The sequence below is a fragment of the Leucopleurus acutus genome (genome assembly GCF_964270905.1).
Source record: "Leucopleurus acutus genome assembly, chromosome: 2".
NCBI lineage: Eukaryota > Metazoa > Chordata > Mammalia > Artiodactyla > Delphinidae > Leucopleurus > Leucopleurus acutus.
Genome location: NC_139143.1, coordinates 171,536,417 through 171,544,937, shown reverse-complemented (window position 1 = coordinate 171,544,937; position 8,521 = coordinate 171,536,417).

The window sequence follows — 8,521 nt, the reverse complement described above, 5'->3', positions numbered from 1 at the left end:
TGGACAGCGGTATGTTCAAAATAGTTAAAAACTGGAAGTGCATGGCATCAACTGATCAGAATGGATACTGAGTTGTAAAAACCCCCATGGCCACACTGTTGGGGACAAACTGAGTACCATGCTAAATATCCTGGAAAGGATGTCCGCATTTACCTACCCAGCCTCCTTTATACTTTTTGGAAACTGCACACTCCTATTATGCTTTAGAGATTCACTTATCCTACTCTGATTCTGTATAGTTCTGGTAGGCCCAACCCCACCTTTATATCTCCAGACGTGGGCACACAATGAAGTCTGGTCTAGCCAATTAGAGCGCAACAGTGACTGGTACAAAGATGGACATATAACCCAAGCTGGGTCAGTGAGAATCCTACCCAGCACATTTGTTGGAACTCTTGGGAAAAAAGAAGCTGTGTTTCACTAGGGAGGCTAGGAGAAAGGAAAGGAAAGAGGGAGCCAGACAGACACGGAGGTAGAGTTAGAGAGAGAAATTCTTTTTTTTTTTTTTTGCGGTCCGCGGGCCTCTCACTGTTGTGACCTCTCCCGTTGCGGAGCACAGGCTCCGGACGCGCAGGCCCAGCGGCCATGGCTCACGGGCCCAGCCGCTCCGGGCATGTGGGATCCTCCCGGACTGGGGCACGAACCCGTGTCCCCTGCATCGGCAGGCGGACTCTTAACCACTGCGCCACCAGGGAAGCCCGAGAAATTCTTTATGAATGTTTTTGAGTCTCTAGATCCAGAGATGCCTGAAGTCTTCACCTAATCCTCTTCAGTTACATGAGGTTGGTTTTTTGGCCCTTGCAACTAGAATTCTGACTGATACAGTTATAAGAGGTCTCAAATGTCATTCTCAGGAGTTCTACATAGACTCTAGAGAGACATGAAAGGGAGGGGAAAACAGCCAGCAAGAAAGTAAAAGAAGGCGATGTAACAATTACTGAAGGAAGCTCCCTAGAGGGTAAAGAGATTCCAAGTGTGGGAAGGGAGAGGGAGTGCCTCCCAATCCCTCTTCTCAGGGAAAGAGGGCACCTGAGTTCTTGCCTTGAGTTAAAGAGACAGAGAATCCAAGAAATTAGTTTGCCATCATCCATTGCTTTCTCTCTGAGCCAGAACTTAAATACTGCTATGAATCTGATTTTAAGCGGGCCAAGACAAACTAGAAAGGCTTCGGTATGTGGCAGAACTTAAAATGTCATTCAGCCATTAAAATCATGTTATGAACGAATGTGTATGATCATATAAGGTATATTCAGTGTTTCATTAAGTGATAAATCAAGTTAAAAAACAGTATGTATAGTACAATATGATCTCATTTTTTTGTTTTGTTTAAAATATTTTCATAAGTTTGTAAGAAATAGACCTGAAAGACATTGTAACAGAATGTTGTTACTTACCCCAAATCTCTTTCTTCTTTCCTCTTTGTTCATTGAACTCCAAGTTTGTCCAGGTATTCACCTCCTAGGGAATGTGTCCCCATCCAGAACTGAGCTGAAGATTTAACTCTAAGCCAGTCAAGATAATGCTAGTGATAGTTTTAGGGGCAGCCATGCATCTGATCTTGTTCTGGCCAATAAGACAGGAAGGAGAGTCTGCTGGAGGGCTTCTGGGAACGGTTTCTAGAAAAGAAGAAAGAAAGAAAGAAAGAAAGAAAGGAAGGAAGGAAAGAAAGAAAGAAAAAGAAAGAAAGAAAGAAAGAAAGAAAGAAAGAAAGAAAGAAAGAAAGAAAGGAAGGAAGGAAGGAAGGAAGGAAGGAAGGAAGGAAGGAAGGAAAGGAAGGAAGGAAGGAAGGAAGGAAAAAAGGAAGAAAGGAAGGAAGGAAGGAAGGAAGGAAAGAAAGAAAAGAAAGGAAGAAAGGAAGGAAGAAAGAAAGAAAGAAGGAAGGAAGGAAGGAAGAGAGAGAAAGAGAGAGAAAGAGAGAGAAAGAAAGGAAGGAAGGAAGAAAGTAAGAAAGGAAGAAAGAAAAGAAAGGAAGAAGGAAAGAAAGAAAGGAAGGAAGAAAGAAAGAAAGAAGGAAGGAAGGAAGGAAGAAGGAAGGAAGGAAGGAAGGAAGAAGGAAGGAAGGAAGAAAGGAAGGAAGGAAGAAAGAAAGAAAGAAGGAAGGAAAGAAAGAAAGAGAAAGAAAGAAGGAAGGAAGGAAAGAAAGAAAGAAAGAAGAAAGGAAAGAAAGAAAAGAGGAGAATGTGGAAAAACTGGAACCCTCATATACAGCTGCTAGGAATGTAAAATGACGCTGCCACATTGGAAAAGAGTCAGGCAATTCCTCAAAAGGTAAAACACAGAGTTACCATATGACCCAGAAATTCTACTTTTTGGTATATACCCAGGAGAGATGAAAACATCTGTTTACACAAAAAGTTATACACAAGTGTTCACAGCAGCATTATGCATAATAGCCAAAACAACCCAAATGTCCATCAACTGATGAAAGGATAAAGAAAATCCATACAATGGAAGATTATTCAGCAATATAAAGGAATAAAGTACTGACAAATTTTACATGAATGAACCTTGAAAACATTACACTAAGTGAAAGAAGTCAGTCACAAAAGAGCACATTTTTTATGATTCCATTTACATGAAACATCCCGAATAGGCAAATCTATAGGGACAGAAAGTAGATTTGTTGTTGTCTAGGGTGGGGACTGGGGAGTATATGGGGGGGAAATAGTGAGTGATGGCTAATAGGTGCTAAATTTCCTTTTGGGGTGATAAAATATTCTAAAATTGATTGTGGTGATGGTTGCAAAAATCTGTGAATATGCTAAAAACCATTGACTTATTTATTTTAAATGGGTGAATTTAAAATAAAGCTCTCAATAAAGCTGCTATTTAAAAAAGAGAGAAAGAGATACTTAAAGGAATTCTTTCTTTGTTCCACTACAATCTTTTGGAGCTCGACATTATGTCTGGATGCAGTGCTTGGAACTGTGGAGCTAAAAACAGAAATTGATCTAAATGTTGAGAGTGGTGGAATTATTTATTAAGTTCTTACAATGTAGCAGGTACTGTACTTAATATTTTATATGCATAATATCATTTTTTTCTCACAAAAATATCTGTAAGGTGAGTAAAAACTGAGGGCAGAGAGGAAGAGTAACCTACCCTAAGACAGAGCTGATAAAAGGTGGAGGCGTGATTTGGATATAGGATTTTTTTTTTTTTTAGTATTTATTTATTTATTTAGGTTGCGCCAGGTCTTAGTTGTGGCATGTGGGATCTTTAGTTGTGGCATGTGGGCTCATAGTTGCAGGCATGTGGACTTCTTAGTTGTGGCATGCATGCAGGATCTAGTTCCCTGACCAGGGATTGAACCTGGGCCCCCTGCATTGGGAGCTTGGAGTCTTAGCCAAGAGGACCACCAGGGAATTCCCTCACATGCGTGTTTAAGATACAGTACAAAGAGATCCTATGTACCCTTTACCTGGTTTCTCCCAGTAGTAATATTTCGCAAAACTATAGGAACACTATCACAACATTGATACAGTCAAGACACAGAACATTCCATCACCACAAGGATTCCTCACATTGCCTTTTTATAGCCACACACTGTTCCCTCCTGCCTCTATCCCCTCCTTAACCCCTGGCATTAGTAATCTGATCTCCATTTCTATAATTTTGTCATTTCAAGAGTGTTATACAAATGAATTGTACCAAGTGTAACCTTTTTATTGGCCGCGTGGCATGCGGGATCTTAGTTCCCCAATCAGGGATCGAACCCATGCCCCCTGCATTGGGAGCGTGGAGTCTTAACCACTGGACTGCCAGGGAAGTCCCAAATGTAACTTTTTGAGTTCGGCTTTTTCTGCTTAGCATAATTCTCTGGAAGTCCATCCAGGTCATTGTGTGTATCAATATTTTATTTCCTTTCACTGTTGAGTAGTACTCCAAGCTGAGTGGTATTCCATAGATACACCATGGTTTAACTATTCACCTACTTAAGGACATCTGGGTGGTTTCCAGTTTTTAGCTACTACCAATAAAGCTGCTCTAAACATTCACGTACAGGTTTCTGTCTTAGAAGTTTTCATTTCTCTGAGATAAATGCACAGGTTTGCAACTGCTGGGTTGTATAGTGGTTGTGAACTTAGTTTTTAAGAAACTGCCAAACTCTTTCCCAGAGTTCAGAGGCCAGGATTTTAATTACAATATTCTATTGCCTGTAAATGAGCTTTAGTAATAGTACCTTTTTTTAAAACCCCACAAGTTATTTTTAATTAAAAAACAATATTCACTGGGCCTTTACACATGGGAACACATGCAACAAAGACTGCTGAGCTGCTGGCCTGGGAGGGGCTGAAGTGCTTAGTCTTTTCTCCAGCACGTGGTCTCTGGGGGCCTCCAGGTGCCAGGGTCAGTAAAACATGCTCTGGGCTCACCAAGTCCACTGGAAGGCCCTGCTCTGCCCTGGTGTGGTTGGAATTTGCCCTTTTCTGAATCAGGGCCCTTTAGAGTGTAACAGAAATCTGCTAAGCTTTAGGCTAGAAAGGGGAGTCAATTATGAAGCTACAGGAAGTGCAGCTGAGCAGTGCAAAGAACTGCTAGGAAATAGAAAGTTCCTTAGATCCAATCAACTAGTCTAGGGGCCAGGCCCATGGTGCAAGCGTGACTGCAGGCAAACAAAATCATTAAGATCTCCAGCTCAGGAGTCCATTGACTTGGGATGAAATCCTGATTCTACCACTTACAAGCTGTGTGATTTTGGGCAAGTTATGTAACCTCTCAGTACCTCAGTCTTCTTATCTTAAATTGAGGTAATAATAGTATCTAAATTATTGGGTTGATATGGGGATTAAAGGAGCTAATCTCTGTAAAATGCTCTAAAATAGTGCCTGGCCTGTAGCCAGTGCTAAGGTTAGTTATTATATTATTATTATTCCAGTATTAAATGAGAAGGCTCTTAAACTATAGCACAGCGTCTGGCAAGAGTTCAATAAATGTTAGCTCTTAGTATTATTTTGGAACAATTTTACCAAGATACAATTTACATACCATACGAGCGTACAATTCAATGGTTTTCAGTATGTTCACAGAGTTGTGCAATCGTCACCACAATAAATTTTAGAACATTTTCACTACTCCCCCCACAAAAAACCCTGCATCATCTCTTAGCCATCACCCCCCAAGCCTCACATCCTCCCAATCCTAAGCAACCGCTGATATAATTTCTGTCCCTCTAGATGTGCCTATTCCGATTATTTCATATAAATGGAACCATACAATATGTAGTCCTTTGTGATCAGCTTCTTTCACTTAGCATAATGTTTTCAAGGTTCATCCACATTGTAGCATGTGTCAATACTTTGTTTCTTTTTATTGTCAAATAGTATTCCATTGTGTGGGTATATACCACAAGTATTCATTTTTATAATTAGTAAGACAACCACAGCCTTGGATTAGGTTCCTATTGCAATTGTAACAAATGACCACAAATTTAATGACTTAAAAAAAAACAGAAATGTACTCTTTTACAGTTCTGGCAGCCAGAAGTCAGAAATGATGAGTCTTATGGGGCTAAAGTCAAGGTTTGGCAGAGCTGATTTCTTCTGGAGGCTCCAGGGAAAAATTCATTCCTTGCCTCTTCCATCTTCTGGGGGCAGCTTGCATTCTTTGACCTGCTGTCACATCACTCCAATCTCTGCTTTTGTCATCACGTTGCCTACTCCTCTTTTTTTTTTTTTTTCCTGCGGTACGCGGGCCTCTCACTGTTGTGGCCTCTCCCGTTGCAGAGCACAGGCTCCGGACGCGCAGGCTCAGCGGCCAGGGCTCACGGGCCCAGCCGCTCTGCAGCATGTGGGATCTTCTGGGACCGGGGCACGAACCCGTGTCCCCTGTATTGGCAGGCGGACTCTCCAACCACTGCGCCACCAGGGAAGCCCGCCTACTCCTCTTTTGCAGTCAAATATTCCTCTATCTCCCTCTCATAAGGATACTTGTGATTACATTTAAGGCATACCTGGATAATCTCTCCATCTCAGTATCCTTAACTTAATCACATCTACAAAGTCTCTTTGGCTATATATGGTAACATTCACAGGTTCCAGAGATTAGGATCTGCATGTCTTTGGGGACCAATTTTTGACCTACCACACCCCTTGGTTAAAAGTGTCTCTTTCTCTTCTAATAGTAGGAAATAAATCCAGTAATCAACAGAATAGAAATGATACAACTGTCCTTGGGCATGTATCTGTGAGAGTGATACCGATTGCTTTTTCACCACTTCTGGCTGAGTGGAAAAGTGACACTATAGTGTAAACCCTCAGCTCCGGAGGGGTAATTTCAGTTTGAAGTGGAGAAAGAGGCAGATTTGGGGGCAGGATCCTAATAACAACTTATGGAGTGTTTTCCATGTTTCAGGAAATTTACACCTTTTATCTTGAAAAGACAATTTTGTGAGGTGGGCATTACGTAGAATAAGGACATTGAAACCTAGCGAGGGTAAGCCATCCATCCAAGGTCACAAGGACAATAGGCAACAGGGTCAGAATCTGAACTCAGGTCTGTACAATGTGGACACCAAAAGCTTAGACCCTGGCCAAAATGTCAAGCTGCCTCTTGAGAAATAGAGGCTCCCCAGCCTCTATTTCCCTCTTCATGACATTGGCCCTGGGTGGTTGTTAGACCAGAATAACAACCAGGAGATGTTGTCTACAACTCAAGCACCCCAGTTCAGTCATCTGTGACGCCTCAGGGACCAGAGTTCACAGTCTGCGCTTGACACCGTCATCAGGGCTTTGACAAGCAACATGTTTGTCAGACATGATGTCCTTTCAAGGCTCAACCAAACAGCCCCAGCCTGTCTGCATTGACCAGCAGAACAGGCCCCAGGCTGAGTCACTGCCCAGGTTGTTTCACAACCTGTTTATGCACTGAGACCTCAGAGTCAGGGAAGGTCACCGTGGGTGGCTAGTGTCTTCTTGAGCTCCTGAACAGAAGGGTGACTCCCACTCACAGGGGCAAGGAGAGCTTGGCTCACCCTGTGCAGCCCCAGTCCTCACCCAGAGGTTTCTTCAGTGTCTTCTAGGCTCACTCTTTGACCTTAGGTACAATCCTGAGCCAAGGGAAGTTTCAACAAGCCTCAATTCCTCATCTGTAAAATGGGAAATGTACACATGTTTAAATTATTGTGCACTCGACATGCACCATATAATTTAATATTTATAGCAAACCAGTGAGATGCTATTATTTCATTTTACAAATGCAGGTACTGAGCATCAGAGATGTTACAACCCACAGCTAGTTAGTGCAGGGTCAAGAATAGACCCCAGGGACTTCCCTGGTGGTCTGAGTTGATGAGATTCGCCTTCCAATGCAGGGGTTGCGGGTTCCATCCCTGGTCGAGGAGCTAAGATCCCACATGCCTCGAAGCCAAAAAACCAAAACATAAAACAGAAGCAATACTGTAACAAATTCAATAAAGACTTTAAAAAAAGACATATATACATCAATATATATATATATTTAAAATAAAAATAAAGAATCGACCCCAAATCTGTATGACTAGAGAGCTTGGGTTCAGAAGGAAATAGCAAGAGTAAAGTCTGGCCACTGTTCAGGGATCGACAGTCTATGCTGACTCGTTTAGGCAAGTCCCTTCTGCTCGCTGGGGCCTTGGTTTCCCCATCCATGCTGTGGGGTCGGGGAGAGGGAGCTGATCCCTTTTTCTGTTTCGGCTGCTCCACTCGGCTTGCAGGATCTTAGTTCCCTGACCAGGGATCAAACCTGGGCCCTGGCAGTGAAAGCACTGAGTCCTAACCACTGGGAATTCCTGGAGTTGATCACTTTTAAGTCTAAGATCCTATGCTTTCATGTCAGCAGGGCTTTCCCTAAATCACCCCTTGGGCATGGTCTCTTTCCTGAACAGCCCATTCCGGGGGAAGAGCAGACAACAGTGGTGAAGGAGTCTTCCAACTTGGAGACTTCTCAGAAAGTCTCATCTCTTGCTTACAATTTTTTCATGGCTTCCATTGAGCCACGTCCACATCCGTAAAATTGGGATGACCATGGTACCAGCAATCCAGTCACAGTACATACCACTGTGCTAGGTATGTCATATACATGTCTCTTTATCTTCATAGTGGCCATAGGAGAGGATGTCACTGCTTGAGGTCATCGCCTTATAGGAGGTGGAGTTGGCATCTCAGCCTAGGTGGGGTATGTCTGCCTCTTTCTCCTTTGCCGCACTGCCCCTCCTCTTACCTCTTATGCCTGATGGTGGGAGACTGGACTGAAATGAATGAAAAATACTTGGTGAACTTAACATTGCTGTGCACATGTGAACTATTAAGTGTCATTACTAGTTTTCTTTTTCCCACTGTAGTGGGGACTGGGACCTGAGTCTTCCACCATTTTTGCATCCACAAAGAATGCCAAGGTGGGACTTTCTATGGGTTCTTGGTGCGTAATTGCTGACTGATACAAGTCTATCCACGAAGGACAAATGGGGGAATCAATCAACGATACTGGCCAAGCAGGAAGGACAACAATGTCCTTGGGAATTAGCTCCCTGGTTGACTTGGTCATT